At 42.7% G+C, this 27,995-nt stretch overlaps 1 protein-coding gene across 11 annotated transcripts in view; it reads right to left on the reverse strand.

The window, feature by feature from the left end:
- Positions 1–27,995, reverse strand: part of Ten-a (Teneurin-a transmembrane protein) — a 594,721-nt gene that overhangs the window by 417,369 nt on the left and 149,357 nt on the right. Inside the window, exon 1 of one of the 11 annotated variants that reach the window (XM_076772598.1) lies at positions 25,609–25,624. The exons of the other annotated variants lie outside the window; for them this stretch is intronic. The gene's annotated coding sequence lies outside the window, so the exon portion shown is untranslated. Of the gene's footprint in view, positions 1–25,608; positions 25,625–27,995 lie in introns of those variants that run through there. 11 annotated transcript variants of the gene reach the window in all.

Below are 27,995 nucleotides of genomic sequence, written 5' to 3' on the forward strand. Positions count from 1 at the left end.
AGAGTACCCTAAAGGGGAAATATAAAAATATGTGAAGCCTGATTCCGCGTAAGGGGCTTTGCAAACAACGCGGATCTAATTAGCGAACGCGTACACGGGATCAACAGCTAGCCAGTTACAGGCTAATTGCCGGTCAATTAGTCACGGCGTAAATATTACGCGGCGGCGATTATCTGTCGTCGAGTCGTTAATCACGTCAAACATTGTACACCGGCTATAGTTCGAACTTACAGCCGGATGAAAACAGGGCCACAGATGAAAGAAACCGATAATTTTATTTTCTGGCCCAGCGCCGATATTCTGAACGATTATCCGACGAATTTATCGCGCGCATATCTCGTGGGCGAAGCGAGCGAGCGAACGCGTATAATTTATTGTCACTTCGCGTTCCGAAAAATGCCTTTACTGATTCATCCGCAGATGCATAAAAACCACGCAGTCATACGTTACGTTGGTTCAGCCTCTTGTTCCCGTTTCACGCACACGCGAACGCCACTGTTATAAACCATTTTTAGAACGAACTCCTGGTCGATCCAGCAATTATGGTCCATTTTTATAAATAACCAAATCCAATTTTTGTCGAGCCAAGGTCCCTAAACGCGACGACGTATTGCTATTTACGCGGGTACGCCGGATCGCAAGAAAAGCTGGAAAGTTCAACAGGGAGCTCGAAAGTCGAGAAACGATAAGGGTCTATCGTCAGTCTAGACAATGTACTCGGAAGGCAGCCTCTGTCCTCGATTGGTGCGATTCCGCTTCGCGAGACCAAGTCCTTGAAACTAGACGAAAGATAGGAGACAGGATATTGTTTTCTCGCTATCTAAACGTAACTCCGGACAACTGGACGGGGAAAAGAGGAACTAGGTTTCACCCAACTATTACGTAGACGTCAGACCAACCAAATGGTTAGCGTTCCCCGCGAGAAAGAGTTGGACAGAAATAACACCCGCGTAAATAAAGAAAAATAAATATTGGAGAAATCTATCGACGATCGACACTTTACAAATATTACAAATAAAAGTTAAATTTTTTAAAGTTTATTTCCCCTTTTCTAGTCTGTTTGCGTAGACACGTTTACGTACGTCTATGTCGCCTCGAATCTCAGAAAAGATTTGTAGCAAAATTTCTCTAAAAAGAAATCAAAGTTTCAGTGGTTCAAAGTGGGAAACTTCGACGCGTACCAAACTAATATCGAGAAAATTCTGTCTCGCTTTTCTTTCTGAAAGCGTTCGACCGCTGATACTTTTATCTCGAAGCAGGAAACGCGCATCGATTACTGCGAACGAGCATGGCAATCGTCCTTTGAATCGCGACTCGACCCACGCGGAAAATACATAATCGTCGTGAAATAGGCTTTAAAGTAAATCGCGATCCCAGCTGGGGAGATACTCGACGGTATCGTTGAACGCGAAGCGCAAAGTAAGACATTTTCGCGTGCACTTTAGACGTTTCCGCTGCGCCGAGTATAAAGCTATTTATGAATCCCGACCCCCTCTGCCAGCCCCCCCCCCAGCTGCGGGGGTGAGAGTAATTTTTTTCTCCCGTAAATATAACGTCAAACCTTTGAGCCTTGAAGAGACGCTCAAGAAATCCGTAATGCGGGCCTCCACAATGAAGTGGCGGGGCGCAGTATCGTTAAGACCGAGTGCAATAAAATTAACAACTGACGTGGAGGACGCTTCGCTAATTTCTTTTACGTGAACTTTTTCGTGAATGTATTCATGACGGTAAGATTGCGTTATTTTAAGTCGCTGCTTTGACTCCTCGTGTCGCGCGAAGAAGAAAATTTAAACGCGCGCCTTAAGCATACGCAGAGATGCCAGATTCAGCACTCGATGCCCTACAACCACATGCCAGGCCACGCGTACGTGAGCTCGTGGAGTTTCGGAAAGTCGACAAAGGCAAACTGACGCATGCCCTCTTTCTCGATTATTCCGAAACTGCCCGAAGTAATTTCGGACCGCCTCGTGGGAGTCGAGAGAGAAAGGCTCACATTTGCCTTCTCGCTCTTAACAACCGAAATCCGACCTCTTTGTCGACTTTCCGAAACTCCACGAGCTCACATACGCGTGATCTGGCATAGTGTGAGAGAGCACCTTCGGTGCCTTTCTGGCATTTCTGAGAGACTCTTGAAGGAGAGCAGTCAGTTTACCTTTGTCGACTTTCCGAAACACTACAAGCTCACGTACATACGCGTGATCTGTCATCTCTGGTATAAACCAGAGATGCCAGACGAAGCGCCGAGTGCACCGAGGCCAGTGGAGACATGTTTAGAATTTGCGCAATTATTTATTGCAACTTTTCACAGATATGTGAGCATCGATAAATACCTGAAGGTTTAAGTATATTGCTATACTCAGTCAGATAGTGTGTATACGTAACGTTAATACCACTGCACGTTGCTGTAACTTTTGATTTATACGTCGTCTTTAAATAATTTACAATAAAAGTTATTAAGATTGGTAAAAAATGTTGGAACTTTCAAGTATCCAAACTGTATCTTCCTCTTCTATTATCCAATCTTCAATTTCCGTTCTTCATTTCCTACTTTACATTTTGTACTTTCCTTTCGTCCATTTTCTTCCCATTTCCCCTTTTAAATTTATCCTTTTTGCATCTTCCATTACCAATTTCCTTTCCTCCTCCACTGTGTATCACCTATCGTGTCGTTATCTGTAATAAACCTGACGATAATAAATAATTCTCTTAAAAAACTTATTTTTAGTTGCGAAGGTTAATTACAAATATTTTTGTTGAATACACATACCCCTGAAATCCTACACAATTTCGAGAAAAAAATTCTTTACCGAAAATAAAATGTGTGGCCAGAAATGTTTTTATAATTTCGTTTTCTATCTCGTTTTCTCTTTTGTTCATTTCTGTAACCTGAAAATGTAATGATAAATCAAGTAGCACGGTACTGTAAGCGATCAGACTAAGCGAAGGAGTACAGTACTATTTTTAGTCGGACATTGGTAAAGTAGTACAGTATTGTACTCGGTCGGACATCAGTAAAGTAGTACAGTACTATTGTCAGTCCGACGTAAGTAAAGTTATACAGTATTGTATTCGGTCAGACATCAATGAAGTAGTACAGTACTACATGCAGTCAGACACTTGCACTATCTCGTGCGTTCAGCATTTTATGACGTTGCAATTATTATTCCACGCATGGTTTAGCAAATTGTTGATAGTAGAAGTTTTTAAATTAACATTACTCACATGCTGCATTTTCGTACATATATAATTAAAATGTTATAAAAAAATATCATTCTTCATCAAACGAATGCTACGTTCTTTTTCCCCAGAAACAAATTTAGTTCGTGTACGAAATACAGGATTAGGTGCCATGGAAGAGTCACCATACAATGTTTGGTTTCTACTTTTCCTTCTATTTTTACTCGTCCTTGTCCTGCAAAGCTCTGTTCGCGTCAATTTCATTAAGAAATCGTGTACAATACAGAATACCTGACAATAAAGCTCGTCCCCGTGTCACAGTGATGCCATTTTAAACTAAACAATGCACAAAAGAAATTCATGTATCGTTAGGATCCGGACCGTTGCCGTTACAGGGGATTCGAGTCGACGGACAAATAAAACGAGAGAACGTGGAAGACCCATTTTTCAAATTTTTTCCTCGAAACCTCCGGTATCCGTGTCGATGCAAATTGGATGTTCTAGCGTGTTGAATAATCGACAGGGTTTTGTCGCTGTGACACCGCCCGAGGTGCTATTCACTAACAAGATGTCAATGCTTCGAGAACGCGCGCGTCGTTGCATAGCCGCGCCAGAAACAGAAACGCGAAACGAGTTTCAGCTTTTTCTTGTAACCCGTCAATAGAATTATGAAAACACGCGCCGTCGTACACTCTAATAAGTACCGGTTTCAACAGTTTAAAGTACACGTCGAATTCACCCGTGTTTTGCGGGAGCATTATAGATACCGAAATTTAATCTCAAACATAATTCCGCGGGAAAAACTTTTCATCGCGAAACTGCCGTTATTCGTAACAACACGATTCTTTCGTTAAATTCGTTTTGTGCCCCGAAAACCGGTACGTTTACACAATTAAAATCGTACAAACGCGAATGTAGACTTCACGACCGAGACAGTTGTTTTAAAATTTCTCCACATTTTATCCAATTTCCGGATAACGAAGTAGAGGTTTAATATAGTACGATTCGGAGCACGATATTTAATTACGGTGGAACCTTCGTTATGCAAACTAATAGAATAACACGATAAGGATTGTTTCGCGTTAATGTAACACACGCTTCTAACGTTGAGCGTTTTATACTTGATGTAAGAATAAAGGGACTTTTTTTAGAATATAAATCACATACCTTCCGGAAATTTCGCGGTCGAGAAGTTCGATAAAATTCCATAAATTTGATAAAATTGCTGGGACAACGTAATTGCGGTTCGATAAAGTACAATTGGAATAAATCCTTCGTTGCAATTTCAGGGGATTGTAAATTACTCGTGAAGTTTCATTTTACCTACTTGACAAGATATTCGAACAAGATAAACGGTATCCAGCGTATACGCGGCACATACACAGCCCTTTTACCGCTCGCGTAGCATTACCGCGGTGAATCACGCCAGACCGACAATTAATTGGGTCAAAATCATTATCAGCCCTTCCCGGGGGTTTAATGATCTCGACCATGGCCGTTCAACTTGAATTACCGCCGCCGCGGTGCATTCGTTGTCGCATCTCTCAGATATCCGCGTATGCACGCACACGGACGACCTGTTCTAGCCAGGACACGGTGAGATAATACGTCAACAAGATCGAGTCGAATTGATATAGGACGCGCTTACGCGTGAACCGTTAATTTCGGTTGAAACGACGGGCAAACAACGACGCGGCTAAACCGCGTCCACCAATTTATTGCTCCCTGGAAACCTTCAAATTCTAATCTTGAAAACTGAACCTCTCGATTATTTTATGCAAACCAGAATGAACTGTTCGAAATTTCAAATAGATTAAATCATTTAAAAAAATCGGAGCACTTGCTAATATCGATCGTTCATCTGGCGAATAGATCGCAAAAATTCGAACCTGTCTAATCGTTTATCCGCGACGCTCTCGACGATCTACACGTCTGCTCATTAACGATTCAATTTTATGGGCGATGCGTCGATGAATAATTTTTCCGCTCGTTGCTGACCACGCGCCTACAAATCGCTCCTGTTCGGTCCTCGTTATCGATCCCGATGTTCCCGTCTCGTATCTGACGGTCGCCAATTTTTCATTTTTCACAGTCACGTGTAATTTCTTGAGACTACAAATAAGCCAGGAGCAATCAACGAAAAGCAACAGGGTCTAGAGACAGAAGAGCAACTGCCTCTGCGCAAGGAATTATTCAAGAGCAACAGGCTCTTAATTTGTTACACTTTAGAAGCAACGAGCTACTCTTAGTTAGCAAAGCATCGAGCTTTGCCATAGTGATATATTAGGTCGGTCGCAAAGTTTAGGTAGAAAGAGAGAATCTGTTAAAAAGTGTTCGTTTAATTTAAAAACGAAGAATTCGTACGCTCGATATCGATCCATTGTTTTGCTTCTCGAGCGTAGGTGGATCAAGTTCATGCAAAGAATACAAATTTCTCCCAATGCTTTCAACTATGAGCGTGATGTTCCTCCAGAGTGGCATCGAAGAGCCTCGAAAGCCTTGCTCGTAAAAATCGACCCTTTCGAAGGGTCCCGGATAGAATTTTGAGCACGCATAGCTTACGGTTGATCGTGATTTTAACCCGCGTGGCACAATATATTGTCTAGGTTACGGATGCTTTGTATTCCAAAAAACTCAACCCCAGAGTTTATTCTTCGATATACCTCCATCTATGTCGATTTATAACACGATAAAAACCAAGTATTATTTAGATACAAATATTGCTACGGTTAAGTAGCGTAATAAATACGAATTTCAAATGTTTCGTCGGTAGGAAATTCGCTTTAGACCTTCCTTCAACCACATGGACATTGAGCGAATTATTTTTTTACCGAACTCAGATACAATATTTTTCCATTCCTGTAACAGTACGTTCTACATTTCAATTTCGCTCGATACACGGTGCTTTGTGATTCGTTTTTCCAGTTCACTTCAAACACACTTTATTGGATTCATGTCCGAGCTTCCTAGCAGAGATTCCAAAGAGTCTATAGTATTATATACATACAGTCCATTAACAAACAATACGTGCCGTATATTTTCGACCATTATTCCGTCGAGAATAAAAATACACGTGGAAATTTTAGTTTTTCCGAGCTTCATCAAATTCTTTTTACGCAATCGAATACACGTTTAAATCCAAATTACAGTTTGAATCATAGATCCAAAGTAAGATTCACGGTGCACGAGTAACAGCTTATACCAATAGCTTCGAACGAATAAACTTCGGCAATAAATCGTTAGACTATCGCGTTAAAAAAATATCAGTATTTTTTAAATAAGAGATAAATGGTTAATCTATTCATCGACATTTATTGTGTTGTCCGCGCTGCAATCCCTATTGGTTACGATACACTGGTGCCAATGTTTTTTTTTTATCAATTTTCGAAACAACAGCGATATTCGAGTTCTGCTACAAGTTTCGAAACGCGCATGGAATTCTGTCCAGTCTCTTCTGCTGGTTCGAAACGATGCCCTCGGAGTGGGAATATCAGTTTCGAGAGCCGAAAAAAGTCACACGGCGTATTAAGCGGAGTACGGAACTCGTGAAATCGAATTTGTCGAGTATTCGGTCAAAACAGCATCGAATACGAATAGAGGTATCTATAACGGTACAAAATTTATGAATTATTTCCATACAAGTTTATTCTGTAAATTGCAATTCCAACTCGGTATCGTTTCTGCAAAAAAATAAATGGTTTCGAAACGAGTCGTGCAACAACGCGTTTCGCTTGCAAAACATCGCTGAAAATCGAATGACGAGAACCAACAAACATTTCAACCTGCTCCCAGAATCTCTTTGACGGTCGAACGTCGATCAGTGAGTAAAACATATTTCGATACCTCGATTTGTGATTAATTTTAGTTTAAGTAATTTTACCGACGATTATCGTGCTACTTTATTTATTCGTTTAAAGAAAGAAGAAGAAAGGGAGGTAACCCTTTGAAAGAATATTCCAAGTAGTAGAGAATTATCGTGGCTGATCGTTCGAATATAATTCCAGCCATTTTGTATCGGAATCGGTGTAACAACAGCGGCGCCACATTGGCCCAGGGTTCACGTGCAGGGATTCTCGCGGCGAACGATACCCAATCCCGCGCTAAACGACCGATAGCAGCGCGACGAGAACAAAAGACACGCGTAAATATAGCTCGATCCGTGCGTGCATGGGACAGATTTACTAGCGCTAATCGTCCGTACGCATTAATGAATGTGTCGGGTTATTGTTTCGAACGGCAACATTCGACGCGTATTCATCGGGGATAATCGCGGCAAAGGACCAATGTACCGGTATCATTCGAATTAATTCGGTTTATCCGCGGGGAGGAACGTAACGCGTTTGTGCGGGCCGGGTATTTGGTAAAAATGGAACGACAATGCGCTAATATGATCACGCGCGGGCTTGACGAGAGAGAATAATCGCGGACCGGGTGTACAATTTATCGCGCGACGAAGAGGGTCGTCAATTTCGAAAACAAATTGTACCGATAAAGAATCGCCCGAGTATTAATACCAGCAAAAACTGGGAAATAAAATTTGGAAGTTATCTAAACCTCCCTTAATAGTCAAGTAGTGGATGCCAGAGGTAAAAAGCTTTCAAACTCAGAAATTAGACAACTTTGTATCGATCGATAGACTCCAAAAATAGTGGTAGTATAAGAATAGTGCACTTCTTTGACGAATATTTTCGCAGGGTCTGAAAACTGTGGGTGGTTGGGATCTCGTGATAAAAGTGTATGTTTAAGCAAGGAATTACTGTAACTGCGTCTGCACAGGGGTAAAACGAATGATCCTGAACGGAGGCGACCTGTGTTTCAACGGGGACGTGGCGCAACCTCCGTCCCGAATGGATTCCTTTGCACGTACCCTTTAAACCAGGCCAACGACGCATTTCGCTCGAACGAAGTGTACGCGAATGTGCGGTTTCGGTCACGACCGGGGCTGCAGTGCGGGGAAAAGGAACCGCTGTGACGGGGATGGGGACAAGTCTGTGCCGGGTCCCCGACAACTTCAACAACTTCACAATGGCCGCCGCCTTTGCCCGAGGAATAAACTTCCACCGCGTAACTTTAAAATTGATGATCTCTCCGGTACGCGTAAGTGTATCCCGTGGCCTTCGTTGTCGAGGTTTATCGCGGCCGAGGGAGACGTTGCCAGCCAAAGAATTTATTACTGCCGGCCGTTTAACGGCCGCGATAATTATGTTTCGATTTGGGAGACCGACGCACCCTCGAATTTTTACACATTCTTAGAACAGTTGTGTCGTAGAAAGAACGTAAAAAAAAGTAAATCGTACATCAGAATTAATCCTACATCGAAATGCGATGAAATATTTAAAACTTTGACTGCAAAAGTCCGTGAAATTGGCAACAATGTCAACGTTGTGGTTTCAGATCTTGCTCGGTCCACACTAACAACAGAAATAATGCAAGTGGACAAATATTGCTCGCCCGGTAGAAGCAGAGTCATTAATAAGCAGTGGTAATAAACAGTCCTTTCATCGAGTACGATTGATTGACATTTTGTTCCCAACAATGTGCTCTCGGTATTGTTCAATTTTCAGCTAGTATTCGAACGATTACGTTTGCAAAACTTAATATTATTAATATCTATAACTAGTACTCGCGTGATTGGTTTCACTATGACGCTGACAAAACCACAGCCAGGCCCAATATAATATCTGAAATTCACGTTTCTACGTGAAAATAGTGTAGATTCGAGAATTCAAATTCCCATCCACGCATCGAATTTGCAAGTTTTAGAAATTGAAATATTTAAATGCAGCCTGAACTTTCTTTAAACGATTATTCAGCAACTTCCAAACAGATGAAATTCGTCGACAGCCTTTTCAGTGACAGTCCGAATTCAAACCGCCAATCAAGCGCTAATCATACGTTGCTGTTTCCACCGAGCTTGTTACATTCCGCCAATAGCAAGAACGATCGAAGTTACAATTGACAACGGAATTTAAGCAGAAGGACGGTTAATGAACACAGTGAATCATCGTCAAGCACGCGTCGCACAGGTAAATGTAGTTAACCATTATCGAGCACACATTACATCCAGGACACAGCTAGCTATCATTTAGAACGCATCGTACAGAGGCTACACGGTACAGTTATAATCAAAAACACATCAGTGGGAACTCAATCATTACGCGAGGGAGGACTACGATAAATGATAAGCTGTTTGTCACATCAGTCCATATTATCTTTGCCCCAACCTCGGTTAATTCTTACAACATCAGTTTCGTTAAAAGTTTATTTAATCTTGATTTTGATTTTGAATTTAAGTTGATAGTGAAAGTTGCTGGTAATCATATTTCTTCGTTTTTGTAATTTATGTACAGCATTTTTCTAATTTAAAATTCATTTTTACTCGGACCAAAATTGTAGAAGCGACGGGGACAAAGTTGAGTTGCATATTAATAATAATAGAGCAGCAGGTGAACGTTCCAATGGCACCGTGCTACATGACGAGGCATTTAGCGAGATAAGAATATCTCGACGTATCGTATTCGCGAGTCTTCGCCCTAACGCGAGACAATATCATGCGCACGACAGGTTGTCGGGGTAACAGATCAGCGAATAATCTCCATTATCGTCGACGAGCACGCGAGAAACTAGCCAGCGTTCTAGCGAAGATACGAACACGAGAATCCTACTCCAGGAACACCAGGAAATTTTGAGGACCACTCGGACTTTATACGTCCGACTATAAACTCCTGGACGCTGTCAACGACCAAAAAATTCGAAATCCTGACAGTGACACTCGACGTTCCAAAAGTTCAGTCCGGTTCGATCAATACGAACCGAGGCTGCCAGTAGCTAAACTATACTGGCGACTGTATCTGTTGTCTATGTATGACACTAAAGAAATACAAAGCTAAAGCTAGTATCTAAATTAATCATGTAACATGTGTTTGCAACCTGTGGAATATTATTTGGGACGCTGTCGAGTGTGGGAGTGTAGCAAGAAATGATCTGTAACATTTGATATTAGAAAATAAGGGATTTTCAAATTTCTGCCACTACATTTTCAGTTTATCACTACACAGTTCATCTCAGAGTTCGGTCGAAACGAATTATCTCTTTTGCAATGTCCCAGATAGTTGTGATTCGCTCTTAACGCGCGAGTTTGTTCGCTCCTGTGCTGATAGGTATACAAATTTGACAGTTTCAATTAACTGGCGTCAATCTGACCACCATTTTCATTATCTACTTGCATACTAACGCATGGGTCCTGTGTTCGTTGACCCGCGTGCCGGATTCACTTCGTCGTGCTTAACGGGAAAATAAACACGAAGGTATTTGTACTTCTCTCTAAAACGGTTGTGCGCGTCAAACGATGGATGTGGACAAAATTGAACTTTCGAGAGTCGCGATAATCTTCTCTATCGCATTCGCCGTTAAATTAATTATCAAGTATACACCGTTTAAAAATTGTATCTACAATTATTTCAAATGAAACTTTTCGATCGATTATAAAATGCACCTGCACTGTTCAGGAAATGTATCTGTAATGTATTTTATTCTGTGATATTTATAGACGCGCTGGCGTCTAAATGGGGCCTTTAGTCCGGGCCTGCTAGTGAACTCATCAGTAAGGCTTTCTAGCAGACTAGACTAGATATAGTAACCGAGGGGTCGGTCGAGCGCAGCCTCTCTGGTGGCGAGCATGGGAGGCGACGCCACAAGGTGTTGCGTCGATCGTCTGACGAGGCCAGGGTTGCAGTGGAATTTCTTGCGCCGCGAATTAAAGATTCGAAACGAAGATATCCGCGTTGAATGGAAATTACGTCTGGCAGACGCGAGCGTTTACGTTTACGGTCGGTGTATTTTTGCATGTAACGGTGCAACAGGATTTATCGCGCGAACTGGCTGTTCCCGAGTGTTCGCCGTTTCTATTCTACGGTCCTTTCGCCGTTGCTTTCGCGGCTGAATGTGTTTTATGAGACGTTTACGGAGCCACTGCACTCGAGCGTCGTCTTAAGCGATCGAATTTTACCGGAAGCGAAATAAGAAAAAGAGGAACGTGCCTCGGGACCTGTAGGAATTCTAACATAATTACGCGTGCAGAGACGAGCTCGCGATAGCATTCGCTCGATACGATTGGATTTTTATATCCTGTACAGAGGGTATGTCAAATACGTGGCTCGATCCACTGGATCAGCGTTTCTCAAACTAGGGTGTGTTGGAAAAGATCGGTTAGATCCAAGAAAAGTACATTAGCGGAGAAATGGGGTCGAGACGATCACGATAATTGAGCTCCTTGGATTATGGACCTTCCTCCAGATATACCGAACTTCTTACCAAGATATCAAATACTGTGTACTTTATTTTCTTAATTATGATTGAAAAATAGTCCACAGAATAATTTCGAGTGTTGTAAAGTAATTATACAGCTGCAGCCCGTGATGTGGTTGCAAAGTGCAAATTGGCTCTCGCGGAAAAACGCGTATGACGCGCCTGCTGTACAACAATTATCGCCAACCCATCGTTCACAAATGACTGGTCGCTCGCAGCAATGAATTTAATCGCTCGTGTCAACTTAAAATGACAGAAAGAAAAGCTCAATTTATTGACCTATTTATTTAATTTCCTTTCGTCGATATTTTCCTAATATAATTTCCAACTATAATTAATTCACCTGGATTTATAAAATGACTATTCGATGGAGCTGGTTTTCCCTATTGCAATCTGCCATGTTTACAGGTACCTCAATTTGCACATTACCCCCATTGTGGCGAATAAAGTCGTTCGGTGGGAAAAAGAAGAATGTCAAACTTTATTTTCGAATTTTTCACTAACAAAGATGAATCCTTGCCAACAGAGTGTATGTTCCACAAACTAATCGATCGATTCTTCTTTTAGCCAGCAGTGGTTAAAACACGATTCGTCATCCCTTGCAATAGTTCATTTTTCTATTCTTTCAATTTCTTAATTCTGTGATTGAACAAATATACTACCAAACTACCAAACGATCTACGATAGTCTATGGACGAGGCATGCGAGAAACTCGCTCATCCAACGATTAGGTATGTACTTTAAAAGTATTCCTGATAATTATCCTAACAACCCGCGAACTTGTATCTGTTACTTAATTTTATTGCCCGAGCAGCACCCGGTGATTTTATTCAAGTGAAACTTCACTTTTATTTACGACACCGAGTACGTTCGCGAAATTGGAGGGGAAAAAAGTCACGTTAACGCGATCACGTTAACGCGATTCGCTGTTACTTCGCTTTCCATCGACCCGTATAATTAAATACGAATATAATTACAGCAAGATAAAAATATGGGGCAACTTAGAAATTGGAGGGAAACCGAATTAACGAAAATATGGCCGGTCGTTTTAATTTCATATCCTTAATGGAGTACGAAAATTAACGAAATACCATGCCCGGCCTGTCAAAGCGACGTGTATATGTTTCTTATTAACTCGAGAGTCCCACGATACTATTTCGCATCCTTTGATGTTAATTTTGTTAAAATCTCGTGTCTCTGTAATCTGTATTCGTGAACGAATTCCAATATATTGATCGAGTATTTTTAAAAGTCTAAGGATTTCAGTTCAACCGGTTAAGTTTTTGGATTCGTGATTATTTTTCACTCTTCTTTCCCAAGTTTTGTCGCCAGAGGGGAAAGAATCAGTCATTTTAAATGTACGATACGATTCACGAAACGATCTCGCTGTAATATATCAAGTCCGCCAACTCCGCCAAATATTTTCCTTTGAGGCAAATACTTCCCGAAACTCCACCCGCGACACACTAAGTTTCCGTCACTGAATCACGCCCCGAGTACAATGTTGTAAACCTTCCCCTGTCGCGTCGTCCTGGCTCCAACCCCATAACTCCTTAAAAACCCGAACAACTCTCGCATCCATGTATTTGGTACTCGGTTACCGAACCGCAGGCAACTTCCATTCCAAACTACGTTGATAAATGTCTACTCCCACAAGAGACTATTTGCTGCGGTTTCAACTTTCTAACCGGCGACAATTTCATCGAATGAATTTGATCGTTACGGCGCTGACGTTTCCGTGTTTCGCGCGAACAGGTCAGGGACAACTTCCGTCGTCTCGAGTCAAAAAGGTATCTCGCTTTCTTGCTGACCACCACTATGAAAGGTCTCGATACAGAATCAGTTTGTAAAGTGACGGTGATCCCTCGACGCCAACTCTTTCGCGATCCACCCCTCGGAGGAAACTTTCGTCCCCGAATGAATTTTCCCGTGAGAAGATTAAACGTCGCCCCGTCGACGACAAGTCCTGCGAGTACGTAAACAAAACATACGCGCACGCGAGCGAGAAATCCAACGGAGCTTGTCTGTCCCAAGTTGGCCTCGTCCCGAGTTTGCCTCGAGCCCGAGATAATTGTCGGTGAGTAACGTCAGACTCGCCTAAGTAAGATTTAACTCGGTGCAATGCAGTATGATTCGGTTATAACTCGATATTAACTGTAACGAAGCACGTCTTGCCTACTCCAGCGAGCTTAAGCACCATCGGGTTAACGAAGAACCTATGTGCGTCTATACCGGGTTATGCTCGACCTGCTCGTTGCCCTGCACACGTACACCTGCTCGCGTAGACGACACAGACAACATGGCTCTTGCAACAGAGGGAGAGAGAGAGAGAGTAACAGTTACGGCATACGGTAACGCACCAGTATTGACAAACATCTTCATTAGCTGCCGGTGCTGCTTGTGCGCTATTTGCCTACAAACACCCTATATACGCTCGCTTCGAGTCGCTATCTACCTGCGAATACCTGCATTCCTCTCGATCGACCGACCAGACACACCACCGATCCGGGATTGCCTTTTGATACGAATTAAAACGACACGTGCACACGGTCATCTCGCACGTGCTCTCAAGGCACCGTATCGCGTGTCTCGCTCCCTCTCGATAAATTTCCTGACTCCCACGGAGTTTAGAGACTATTTGCTGAGAAATCCGAGTCACAAACTTGGACAAGCTTCCAAATTTATAACAATAGCGACAGTCGTTACTTTTATCAAAATTCTAAGTTAAACATCAATCTTAAATACGCAAGCGGGAGTGGATAATATTTTGAAAATATATCACGCACGAAGAATATAGTTTTAAGATTCCCTGCGTGAGTGTTTCTTTCCCCCAGTCTCGGAGTTAAGTTCAAGAAAGTCCAACAAACGTGCCTGATACATGTCGATAGTTTTACTTGAACGAGTTTCTCAATAGGTATTCCACGAAGTTGTACTACCAGAAAGTCCGTGCCGGCGTTAAACTAAAATAAAACAATACTGAAGTTAAGGGAAAGGTCCTTGCATTATCCCGAAAGCGTAAGACGAGAATAGCTTGTAACGATGCAGCCCACAAACACAGACATGGTCGCCAAATTATCCACATTCGAAAAGGCAATTAAAGTAAACGGGTAAATAATGAGCGTGAAGCATGCTATTTAACGAGTCCTTAACTTCCAGACTTCGTGAGGCTATTTCCAAGTCTTCCTTCCCTCCCCTAAACGAAGTAAAACAGTTGCACCGAAACCAATAAGCTAATGAAGTTTCGATGTCTCGAGACCTTCGTACAAAGGGAAATATCACGTTACTAAAAGTTAATTCAGTATCGATCAAAGAAAAATATTAAACAAGATTCGCTGCTCGTCTTTCGTTCGTGCCTATACAGACATATGTATTTTCTACATTTACGTCTAAATGACAAGCGAACAGAAATTAGCTTTTCCTTAAAGAATTTCACGAACTTTCCCGATTATCGATGCGCACGAAAAAATATGCTTTTTTTTAATCGTTGAATGTACCCAGCCAAATTCCACCTTCTATTCGAATTCTCGCCGAATATTACCTATCAAAAATTTCACGAAATATCTGGGATATCGACATCCAGCGTTCGTTAATTAAACTGTATACCCGAAAATGGAGCATAAGTAAGCATTTCATCCATGACGTTATTCTATTTATATGTATGTATTGGATGTTTCGTGATATGGTTTGGGTTCGATTTCGAAGATGAATTCATTAGGTGGACGTAAATTCTGAATTTAGACCGTAGGCGGATTCGAGAAAAAAATCTGACGGCGATAAGCGTACTGCAGTGGATGAAGATTATACGAAACGGTAAATCGATCTATTTCGGGTAAATCGCGTCGAAAGACGGTAAGTGGATTTCTGTATATTTCGCGCGAGACTACTTAACGTGTATCCTCGCGATGATTTACGAGTTCAAGTTCCGCTAAACGACGCGTGAGCGATTATATTCAAGCTATAATAAAGAATTAAAATGAGACGCCACGCGCTGTAATATCCATCGTGAAATATGCACTTACGTCAGCCTATGAATTCGACGGATTTCGAAATGTCATTGAGAGTCGATTAACTGCATAAAATTTTTCCAAGAAGCCTCCGTAATAGGAGTACTATTTCCTTCTCGTTACTCCAAAATAAATATTACATTTTTCATAATCGAAACATGCTCTCGTCGCTCAGATTTCCCCCCGTTTTATAGATTTTTATATTTTGGCTCGGACAAATTTCAGCGATATTTAGCCAGCTCCGCGAACATATTTTCAGTGGCATCGTTGTTAAAAAAAAGAACGAAAAAATTACTCAAAGGCTGAATAAAAATGAACATTAATTGGAAAAAAGTTTGGTTGAATGAACGCGCGGCATGTGGTAAAATTTTATGCCCCAATTGATTCGCATTTTCTACAGTCTACACACGATACACGGTTGAACGTTGTTCGGAAAGAATGGTTACCAGCGCTGATTGCCATTTCGATTTTTCGTGAATAGTATTCAATTATCTGCGTCAGTTTTTACCCTGTAGTTTCGACAACCTATATCAAACTCTTAACGCAACGTTTCCAGCGACGATGGTTTTGACGCGCGTTCTGTTTATTCGATCAAATTTAATGGTTGCAAAAAACTTTCAGTAGGGTCGATTTGTAGCGCACATATTGTACGTCCACTTTTTAAATTTATCCATGTATGTCTTTGAAAACCTTTCAATATTCATGGCTAGAAGAGGCGTCTTGAAAAGTGACGTTGTCCGTCGATGTTTATCATTCGCATAAAGTCACTATTTGCTTCAAGATCGTAATTGATTCATTATCGTAATACCATCAGGAAATTAATAAACGAAAACGTTTGACCTCCATTCTCCCGGCATATTAATAGCATAAATCTAAAATCGTTAACCGATAAATGCATAATGGTAAACGTTTCGACACCTCGTTTTCAATCAATATTTGCAGTAAAACCTGCATTAACATATTATAACAAACGTTATTATTATAGCAAAGTCAAATAAATAAAAATCCAATCGTTATTCTTGGTCCACGGAATCAACCCTCGAAATAATCATGATTCGTAACAAAATAGCCCGCACAAAAATGGTGGAATCTTCGTTTTCGGATAAGCTGATGTAAATTTCGTTCTTTGGCGAGTAAAAAGATGGCAGCGATGGAAAATCCACGAAAAGGTGGAAGGTACAGTGCGATCGAAAATTTAATCCATCCCCATCATTGACGGTTCCGATGGCGCACAGGATACAAGAGGAGCAATAACGACAACATTAGCGGAAACCAAGCGAGTGGCGAATGTAGGAGTCGTCGAAACGGTAGTTGCAATGCAAAGAGGTAATGGTCATAATCCTGTTACCAATTCCATTTGTCGAAACAAACGAACTCCGACCGGTACGTGCCGGCGTCGCGCATATCTACCCCATTGTCACTAATACAGTTTCTATCCCTCTTCGAATTGGTCCGGTTCTATTGTCGGTAATTAGAATGCTGGCGCGCACCGCTATGCTACCGTCAGACTTCAGCAACCTTCTGTGTCAAAGTGGATGCGTATTAGACCCGACTACGTATAAATAAGTACGCCATCGTGATCCAAATAAAGCGTTAGACACTATTTTTCTCGGAAATAATCCAGAGGAACATGCTGAAATCGAATCGAACCGTGTCTATTTAGGGAGGAGAAATATCGGGCCAAGCGTTATTAATTTTCAAAGTATTTGAGTGTTGAGACGGAAACGTGGTTTTCCGATGTGTTCAAGTTGTTCGAGTGCATAAATAGGATGCGTGTACTGTTTGAGGATGTTTGATCTATGAGACAGCCGTTAATGAGAAAACTTTCTTGATCGACACTTTCGGAATTTCATGCGCGTAAAGTTCCGTCGCTTCCGTCTACTGCGTGAGCTCGAAAACATTAACGCAATGACCCGACTATTTTCTAACGATGTACTCCGAGCGTGTATCAGTTGAATCCTAATCGTTTATTGTACTTTGCTTATAAGAGCAGAAATGAGTTAAAATTAAAACGTCGAGACGAAATCGTGATATTTCTAGACCCGCGAATAAAATATTTAAAAGATCGGATGGTTGGTCCAAGCTCGCAAATATGGCGGCCACGAAGATTGGAAGTTCGCCAACATTCGTCGCTAAAAGGATTGAGAAACACTGGATGAACTCGTGCCGCTGCAAAAGAAAAGCCTGCTTAATGCCTTTCATTCCGAGAAGGAAGGATCCATACGGATCTATCGATATGGTAGACGTGGTGCGCGGAGAAAAGTGCACTGTCCCGCGTTAGCGTTCATCCGCCAAGACTACTCAGATCCGATCGGACGCGTGGATAGATACGAGCTTGCGTGGGTGTGTGTGTGTGTGTGTGGGTGTGTGTCTGTGTGCGTGTGTATGAACGCGCGCGCGACCGTGCCATTATTTCCGAGAATAGAATCATTTTCAATGCTATTATCCTGAGTACACCCGCACTGCAGTTCAACAGATAGACACAATGGCGATGTTTGCGCCGCACTGGCTGCATAGCTAGGTGAGTAGATTAGGCTGATAGGTGGTGTGTGATAGGACTGCCCGGCCACGATATGTTTACTAGATTGATAATACTGGCACACAGGGGATCGAACGGCCAATAGATAAGTAGTAGCCTCGTACGGACGATGCTCAAACCCAGCCCTACACTATGCTGCATCTAATAGCACGTAAATGACGAATCGCAACGCCTGGCAGAACACTCGAGCCTATTCGCTGTTTCCACGAGCTTTCTAACAGAACCGAGAACAATATATCAAGCATACAGAAGAATTTGATTGATCTTTTTAAATTGCTTAACCATTGAAAGACAACGCATGGAGAAACATCGCTGTATATCTACCCATCGAAGTCACCCTCTTTCTTTTTACCCCGACTCTGCGTCACCGATCAACGCGCCCCCTCTTTGCGAAGATCTCTGTGTTCGATCGGACCATCCGTCTGGATCTCGAATCGTTGGATCTTCGCGTGGCTCTTTGATGATCCCGAATCTCTCTGTCACCGTCGCGGCGAGGATTCGAGGTCAGTCGGAACTACGCGGGAAACGACGGGGGTCCCTAAAGAAAACACAAAAATCGAACGCGACACGACGATAGGTTGGAAGACAGCGTTATTTCTCCAACGCTCGTCGTGCTTCGTCTCTAATGGATTGGATCGATCGGACCTGAAGCGGTGATTTCGAAAACATTACTCGCGAATGTTGCAAAATATCTATCTATGTATCTTCGATAGCGATGTAACGATTTTAGGGCAATTTCAAAGATCCTCGACCGTCCCTGTCGTCTGACGAAGCCGGCTTTCCGTCAACGAACGAGAGACTACTGGTGCTAATAGGAAAACAACGGTCGACGCGCAATGGCCGAGAGCATAATGGCCGAGAAATTTTACGGACACTTCGGAAGGGAAGTTTTTCACTTTTACGGCATGCAGTTGCATAGAAATGCACTCTACGACAGGAATATTGCGCGCGCATTTCGAGCCTGTCTGACCATGGATAACGCGATAAACTTTACGAGCCGGAGCTCGCCGCTCGTAATGGATTTGCAATATGTTGCAAACGTAGGAGGCCGCGTGAAAAGTGCGACGGCTTGCCATCGACGGGATTAATATGGATAAAACCGTGTTCGCTGGAATTTAGGGGCCATAAACGGAATGAGCGGCGTTGTTCTCGCGATAAGTTCTCGCCGTCCACGTCGTGAAATCGGTGCCATTCATCCGTTGTTTTTCTTTGTTTTCGACCTGCTGGTCAGACAACAATAGCGATACGAATCGTGTATCGGTCGGCACGATATTCAAATTACCTCAGATACTGTGAAAAATACTATTCTAGACAAACGATATTTATTCTTCTTTCACAGAAACGGTGGAAACATTTTGTGATTTTGAAATATCACTCTTTTTTATATTCCATAGCTATTAGATATTCTAAAAATGAATAGTTTCAGATTTCCTTTCGCTGTCGATATATTAAATATAATATTTATAAAACTGTTTACTCTCTCGGATCGTGCATCCGCAAAGCGCGAGGGGGATCGATGGATTTGATCGATGCGTCGCAAAATTATGAACGGTTTATGTGTTTGTCGACGCGGTGGTCGAATTTCGAGGACCTCCGATGTCCTTGCGCGGTGAATTGAATCCATCTATCAAGTTCAGCCGTCGCGATTGGTGCTTAAGGTTGGTTTGTATCCCAGCTTAGAACAAGATACGTTGATTGAATGGAGGTTGATATACGAGCGTCGATACCGAAAAAGACCATATCGATGGTCCGCGCTGAGACCACGAAAAAAAGGATAGAAATTCGGAGATAAATAACCTTTAACGAGCGCGACGGACGGCAGTGCGTCGGCATGTAACATCTTTAATTCTGCCGCTACGTTCCCGGGAATTTCGTTGCAAATTTATCCGTCGTTTTTATATCCCCGGGCCGCCGACGCCCCGGCTCTTAAGTCACTGAATAAAATACGGCGCCGAGTCGATTTTCGTCCTTTCAATTATTTCCCGAGCACGGTGAAAAATTCATTGGACGCGCAGCTTTGTCGAGGCTCGTGACTAATTCAGCAGCCGAGTCGATTCTTCGAAAATTCGTTGAAAAACGCGCCCTACTTCGGCGACGAGCACCTTTCCATTCGCAATTCTCGATATCTCGCGATCAAACTGGCAAAGTAAAAATTTTTTAGCGATCCACGAAAGTGGATTTACCATTTTTGCGGAACAATTTTCCTATCCGTGACACGCTGTCAAATTAAATTCGTTGCTGTGCCTATCTTGGATGCTGTTAATAATTGCATCGTTGCGTTCAACGTCAACAACCACGTTTTACTAGCGCCAACGATAACTTGTTTCCTAGCACAACATCGTATTCGAGAATCGATGCGTACCATTATTAATGAGAATGTCATTGGATCGGTTCCGCGGCTGTCAGCGTTTTTGGCGGCCGATGCTTCGGAGATCGATAGATTCTCATTCACAAATTGCTCGTCGTAGATAATTTGATACTCGCATTCCGGATGAAACGGTGGAATTACTTTACGGTCCCATAAAAATAAACCTGATTAATTTCCGTTACTTAATGCCCGTCGCTTTTCCCGGCGAATTAAATTCGATCCGAGGAAATTTCTGTTTCTCCGTCTCGGTGCTCGCATCGCTCACTGTCCAAACTCGCAATGAATTATTGAAAACAAATTGTAAATCGAATCGAAGAACCACTTAAGGTCGTCGTTTCTCCCGGAAGCTCGTATTTCAACAAAACGATCGACATCGATTGACGAATAAGACGGTGCTTTCCGCATAAAATCTCGATAATGGACAGAAGACGCAATTAGTTACGTTTCGAGCGTTCTCTGTAAAATCTTTGTTAGTAAAACGTAGTCCAAGTTCCGTCAAATTAAATTTGTGTTTAAGATTGTTTTCAGCCTGCAGTTAATAAATATAGAGGAGAAGCAAGTTTCAATTGTCTTTGGAAAAGCTCCTATTTCCGAAGCCTTTTCACACTAAATTACCTCGATAGCATCGTATCCGTTTTCCCCGATGCTCGACTCCCATCAGTATAGCTGCGATTGGGTGTAATGCTTGTCGGATTCACACTCGATCGGCTTTACGTTAATCGAAAGAGTCTAAGAGATTGGACCCGGCGCAATTAGTATCTCTAAACAATGGTGTTTCAGAAGCAGAATATCGCGTGGTATTAAATCGAAGATGAACTCTCTGGGTAATCAAACGATCGATACGATATGATTACTGTACGGCGAAATCGAGCAAATTCTAGTCACGAGTCACGAACGAAAGATTTAGATTGAAATTCGAAACAAAGTTAGATTACGATAAATACGAAGCGTCTCGAAATAACAATTTTAAATTTCTTCTATTCGTTTGCGATAATAGTTTCGGACGACGGTGATGCTCGCTGCTCGCCATACGATCTCGCGACAGCTTCTTCGCCTATGTACTATGCAACGACGCGTCGTAAACGCTGTTCGCGCTCGAATGGTAGCTCGCAAACGTCTTGAATGCGGAACAATCCATGCGTATTTCCCAGCACGATTGAACCGGTTTAACGTTTTATGTTCGTCACTTTGTGATGGATAGAACATGCGCCAAAACCTCGTTCGAGACGGTTTCTGCAAACTCGGCGCAACGCGTGGACGCAGCGACGCCATTATCGAGATACCCGTATACAGAGTGATTCGAGAAACTAGGACAAGCTGTAACTCTCCCCTACGCGAAGATGAAACAAATTCCTCGTGGTAAAAATTGACGATCTCCGCTAAATTTAATTAGTCGGTCTCGTTTTTAATATTTTTCACCGGCACACGAAACGCAGTGCGTAAAACGTTAATCAAAGTTTGAATCGTTAACAGCGTTTTAAATCTTTGTACTCCCGGTTCGAGGGAGAGGTTTGAAAATTGGATCGCAGGCCTTAACCGGATGGTTTCGCGTGTACTTAGCGGTCGTGTGCAGAATATATATTGCATCGATGAACACCGGGTGGACGTCTCACTAGGGTTACCGGGGGTCCGTGCGTCGTGCAAGGCAAGTTGAGGCAATTGTCTGTAAATGATGAATGTCTCCGAGGCGGGTAGGAACCGCGGATGCTACATATATACCCGGGAGTTACCGGGATCAAATGACAATTACCACCGCAGAACGCCCGTTGGACAATGACGTATGTACCGCTTCGTGCCGGCCGGAGGGCAAGAGCCGCGCGCATTCTATCCTCGAACAAAGGATAATGCATGCTCTTCAAGCTGGGTAACAGGACTCCCGGGCGTCGACGCCGACGCCGACGCCGACGCCGACGGCTACGGCTACGACGGAAGCAATTCGTGGATGGAAAACGCCGCTTCGTTTCGAGAGAATTTCAACTCGTTGGGTAACGACCGAATCGCTCGTAATCGTTGCATCGACGGGAAAATCTTCAAACGGACGTCTTCGGGCTAGCTGAACCAGAGTTACGTAAATGGAACATTCTGTTTTTCTCGTTTTTAATCCAACTTCGAAGTTTCCCCTTTCAGCATCCGGATAGCTGCAATTAGAGTATTGCCGAGTTTGATCCAAAGGCCCACACACAGGAGATTGTTTCCAACTAATAAGCGCGATTAGAACGGGGTCTGGCAAGAATGACCTTAATGGAGAATTCGCCGGTAAATACAGAATTTCATAATTTCGTCTCTCGTGTCTACGGAAAGCAATATCCTGTACGCGTAAATCTTAACCGATACCAAATCGTTACCGAACGATTCTGATAATTACAAATTATAATTCGCGAAAGTTTTTAATCGAATTAATTAAAGTCACGCGTAGCCTCGAGCATCATTTGCACAAATTATTGTTATTTTTAATATAAACGAAAGGAACCCTCTAAACAGGTTAGAATACAAATACAGGAACGGGTCTCGAGTTCGAAGGAACTTCGAAGAAAGGCTACAGTGTGCCAGGAAGGCATTTGGTTTGTAAATGAAATGAAAATTTCAGTTTACGAGAAGTGGCTCTCGAATCTGAATATTGGATTCCAAGTTTTTTAATGTATCGTTACCTATTGCTAATTAATAGAAGAAATTTTCTTCTTACCATTTTAAACCGCTAAATCGTTAATGTGTTATTTTGAACAAATGTCCGAAAGAGACTTTTAATCTTTTTAACGATCCCGTGAAACTTAGTAGCCGTTAATGCATCGGACCTTGCCAAATATTTTATACGCGACAACAGCGAAGAGTCCCCGAACGAAATTGTACGTCTCCAGAAGCGAGCTACAAATGCACCGATCCGGAGTATCGCTAATGAAAGACCGTCTCTTGTATTTATCTTTGCTCGAGAGAGCACTCGGAGACATAAAGAGCATCGTGCACCGGTAGACAGGAGGTATCAACGCTATCAGAAATTACGTGTGCTAATGCTTGTTATAACTTACACGTCATCGCGGCTGCGATTCGCGCAAAGCATAACAAGGTTTGCATATTGCGCTAATTAATTCAACGTTACATAAATAAATAAGCCGTCCATTATTCATGCATAGGGCATACCTTGATTATTCAAAATCGGACCAACAATTTTGTTTTTGAAACTTCGCGCTGCTCCATTTTCCATCGTAGGAATAACAAACGGTCACTTCTCGTTATCGGGTCTTTGAATTAATTCCCTGCCATTTTATGCACATTTATAAATCAGAAAATCGAGCAACGTAGCGTTTACGCGGGGGCGGCGTATCGTAAGACGAACAATGACGTTTCCCAGAGTGATGTAGGCCGTAGTTTAGATGAACCGATCCTCGGTATGAACGGGGACAATTAGTATGGCAGCGATTCGGTCTGTTATCAAAGATAATTACAGCATCGAGGGTCGTGGGTTCCGAATGCCGCGATAGCATACATTTCACCGGATCCGGCTTATGAGATGTCGGACATCCGTGCCAATTTCGACCGGAGACGCAAGCATTTCGGCGAGGAGTTCGATTCCATCGTTCGGCATTTCCAGTATTAACCCGGTATCGGGGTCTTCGAGAGCGCTATGCGCGTTTCTCCGAAACCGATCGTCTTCTACAAAGCGTGACCGCGAGGGTGAGTCAATAGACACCCGCCGTGTTACCTTTTCTTCTATTTGCAACGCTGCTGGCGAGCCCTCTTTCACCGATATTGTGGCGCGGATTCCGATCTTCTGCCGTCGCTTCTACCATCGATGTAACGTTAACCACCACCGACCAAAAGAAAAGGAACCGAACAGTGATTCGGTTTTTCTGCCTCGAAATCCATCGAATGCCATCAGCTCCACTATAGAAACAATTCCCCTAGACAAAGAACGAGAAAACCAGTGTTTACGGTTCGTGATTAAACTCCGATACCGTTGCTTTCGAATTTTTCAAAACGAAGCGGAAGGAATTTTGAATCGCTACCGGCACGTGAAATTGAAAGACCGAGTGCCTCGAAAGCACAGGAATTCTTGGACGCTTTAGGTCGCTACTGTTAGTTGGTATCTCTGCGGTACCTTACAACGACACTGCTTGAGACGTCGAAAACTGCGGCGTAAAATTATTTCAATATGTGGATAACGAAGCATTCGTATAACGGAGACTCGTGTTTTAGGGGTTCCGGTATAATCCGTGCGTCGGGGAACGACGTTATTCCGAGGTTTCTATCGTTAATATAATGAAGTTTGAAGCAACCGTTGTGGATATTTAACGACACGGCCTCGCAACAACTTGTCGAGGAAGCTGTGTTCCATATTTTGGCTCGAGATCGGGTTGTTTTAATCTTGCGACAGCGGTTATATTCCCGTCGCGGAACAAGGTCCCCAACCGTGTTCGAGAAGTTATTAAAGCCGAAGAACCTCCGTGGTTCTGTCAACGGTCTATTTCATAAAGCTGTTAATTAAGAACAAGGTCCATGGTCACGTTGCGCGTTAGCCGGAATATCTTGAAACGCCTTATGAATATTTATCGCCGTCCGGCTACAGGAAGACGTTGATAATTATTTCGAAACTTGTCACGATACCATTTATCGTTTATGGTCGGTTCGTGTCCCCCATTGTCGCTGCTCCCGTTAAAGGCTACCCTAATTTAGAATATAAAAAAATCGATCTTCGTTTTATTGCATCTTTTTATACTAGACACGGTTTCGCTCTAACAAGAGAAGTTACCGAGACGGGCAATTAGTTTGAAAAAGATAACGGTTGGAAGTTATGGTACTTCCCTAACGACTGGAACGAGTAACGTTCGCCCCGGAAAATTTGACATTGGCTGGAAAAAATGGCGTTAAAGATGAGGATTCGAGAATTGGTATATCATATTTTTGTTAATAAATGTTTCCAGACGACGCAGTTTGATTAACTGTACACATATTTGACCACACGATTTGATGGTCGGGCACAAAATACCAGTGTGTAGCATTACAAATCAATATTAACCGTATTTGATTTGTCATTATTGCAAATATATGACATTATTGTCGCGCGGATAATTCTAAATAATTGTAATTTGATCCGACACTCCTACTGTAAATTTAGAGAATATAATAATAATACGTATTACGCGAACATATAAAAATAACGTTGCCAATAGTAGCATAAATAAACAGAGGCATCGATAGTTTATTGAGATATTACTTACGTTAACAGTCATTGATAGAAACCGTATTGCTCTCAACTTGTAACGAACAAAACAAAATTTCAGAATAACATCGAAATTGTAAAATACGAAATTGCAATGTACATATAAGTGACATATTAACCTGATTTCATTCACGCAACGAGCTTCACGGAATACCATTTAAATGCTTAATATGTTTCTATAGAACATTTACGTATGCTCGTTTAATACGGAATTACGACTACTATGCATACGAAACTAGAGTACAATGTAACTATTACAGCCACAGATAATAATAATAATTGCAATATTTCCACTAACTTTATAACGAGATTGCCCTGTTGTAACATTCAGAAATTTAATTCTGCTGCAAATATATCCGTTGATCTCGTTTTCATCCCTCTTCTAACTCCGGTCAACAACCGGTGACTTTATTTTCCGCGGAGGATTTTCTAACCGGAAGAACAGTATCGCGCTCAACGAAGGATTTCGCGGGAAATATTCGCTTTGGTGCATCACCAGTTAGACGCCATAGATCTGAACTACTACCTCAAGACGGTAGTCTAAATCTACTGCGGTTCTACCCTGAATCTCGGTGGTAACATACCGAGAAACTCTGTTTACGGGGCGAAGTCTCGGGATCGCGAAATTCAGAATCCTCGTTTCCTCAACATCGACCACGCGCCGCGCAAAGGATGATTTAATGAATTTCCCAGAATAGAACGTGCTGCGATTTCTGTGTCTATGTATATCTCGAAATCACCGAGATTGCGAATTGTCTGCTCGAGGAAGAAGTAAATCAACGCGAATCGAGAATGGATTCTTGGTTATAAGATTGATAAACGAAGATTGAAAAATAGAGCATTCTCAACGCTATATTTCATCGAACCGGGTAAAAATTATCCCTTATAACGAGAGACTACTGTACGTCGACACACAATGTATACGCAAGCCGTATTTCCACGTATCCCATCGGGTAAGGTGTCAACGGAGGACAGTTAATTCCACGACTGGGCTTTCCCACCCTTTAGATCCTGGAATGGATCGTCCACTCTATCGTTCGTCTCGGTGTAATCATTATTCCGCGCGACGAAGAAACGGACAATTTTCGGGCGAAACGAGCGATTTCGATGGAGGAGGGTCGGCCGCCTCTATAAAACCGCGCAGAACGCGAATTGGGGCCGAGTGGAGGGGGGGTTGGGGGCATTTGGCGAAGTTCGCGTATCCCGATTAGGGCTTAAACGCGCTCAATATCCGCGGATGAGTTTAATGGGGCGCGACAAAGCGCTTGTTTGTCACAGGATCGCACGTACCTCCCCCGTAACCCGACAACATTACAATTAACGAGACGAGCGGCTGTTATTCCACTACTTAACGCGCATTTACACGGCCACGAGTCGTTCACGCGCGCGCGCCAACGCTAGGGGATGATCCCGCGCGCCAAATGAACTTTCGGCCCAATTACAGCGGCGCGCCGGTTGTAATCGCGCTCGAAAATATCCCTGTCGAACGATTAGACTTTCTTGATAATCGGTCTCTCGAATCGATTTGTAGAAAATTTAATATTTCAATATTATGGAAAGAGAGAATCGCTTAATTTATAACTGAACTTCTAAAATACCGAATTTAGAAGCACGGATACCACTCGCAAGGGTAGACGAGGCGCTCGTGTGTCACTAGATTACCCTTACTCTCTGTAACCCGACAACATTACAATTAACGAGACAAGTGGCTGTTACTCGAGTACTTTACGTACGTTTACAGCGACGTCCGCGCGAGGTGGGGATGATCCCGCGAGCCAAACGAACTTTAATCCAATTACACCGACACATTGTACGTCGACAAACTTCATTAAATTATATTTTCAGAGGGTAAATTAACCGTACGTGTATATTTTTAGTCATTTGGTAATATTATTTTTCATAGAATTAACGTAGATTGGATGGTAAAGGACAAATAATCTTTCTACGCTCACCCGCGATATGTAACTGCTTGAGAACCAATATAATATCGTTTCTTCAGAACCGAAACCGAAACCGTTGAAAATATCGGTTTTACGTAACAGCCACTCGGAACAAAAGTTCCTCATAACCGTCTCAAGACCCGAGACCGATATCATAACTGTTTTCAACCCCCTGTTTCGAAGGATACCGAGACACATAATATTCACGAAGGCAGAGAATGGTTGTTTGTTAGGGGATCGCCGTTGCCCCCCGCTGGTAGCTTGACAACGTTACAATTAACGAGACAAGCGGCTGTTATTCGACTACTTAAAGCGAGTTTACACGGCCGCGAGTCATTGGCGCGGTACGCGGGGGTGCGATCCCGCGCGCCAAATGAAGTTTCAACGCAATTACAGCGACGCGCCGGTAACAAGGACGCCGGGAGATCTCTTCTCATACATTTAC

The sequence above is a fragment of the Colletes latitarsis genome, chromosome 1, assembly GCF_051014445.1.
Source record: "Colletes latitarsis isolate SP2378_abdomen chromosome 1, iyColLati1, whole genome shotgun sequence".
NCBI classification, from domain to species: Eukaryota; Metazoa; Arthropoda; class Insecta; order Hymenoptera; family Colletidae; genus Colletes; species Colletes latitarsis.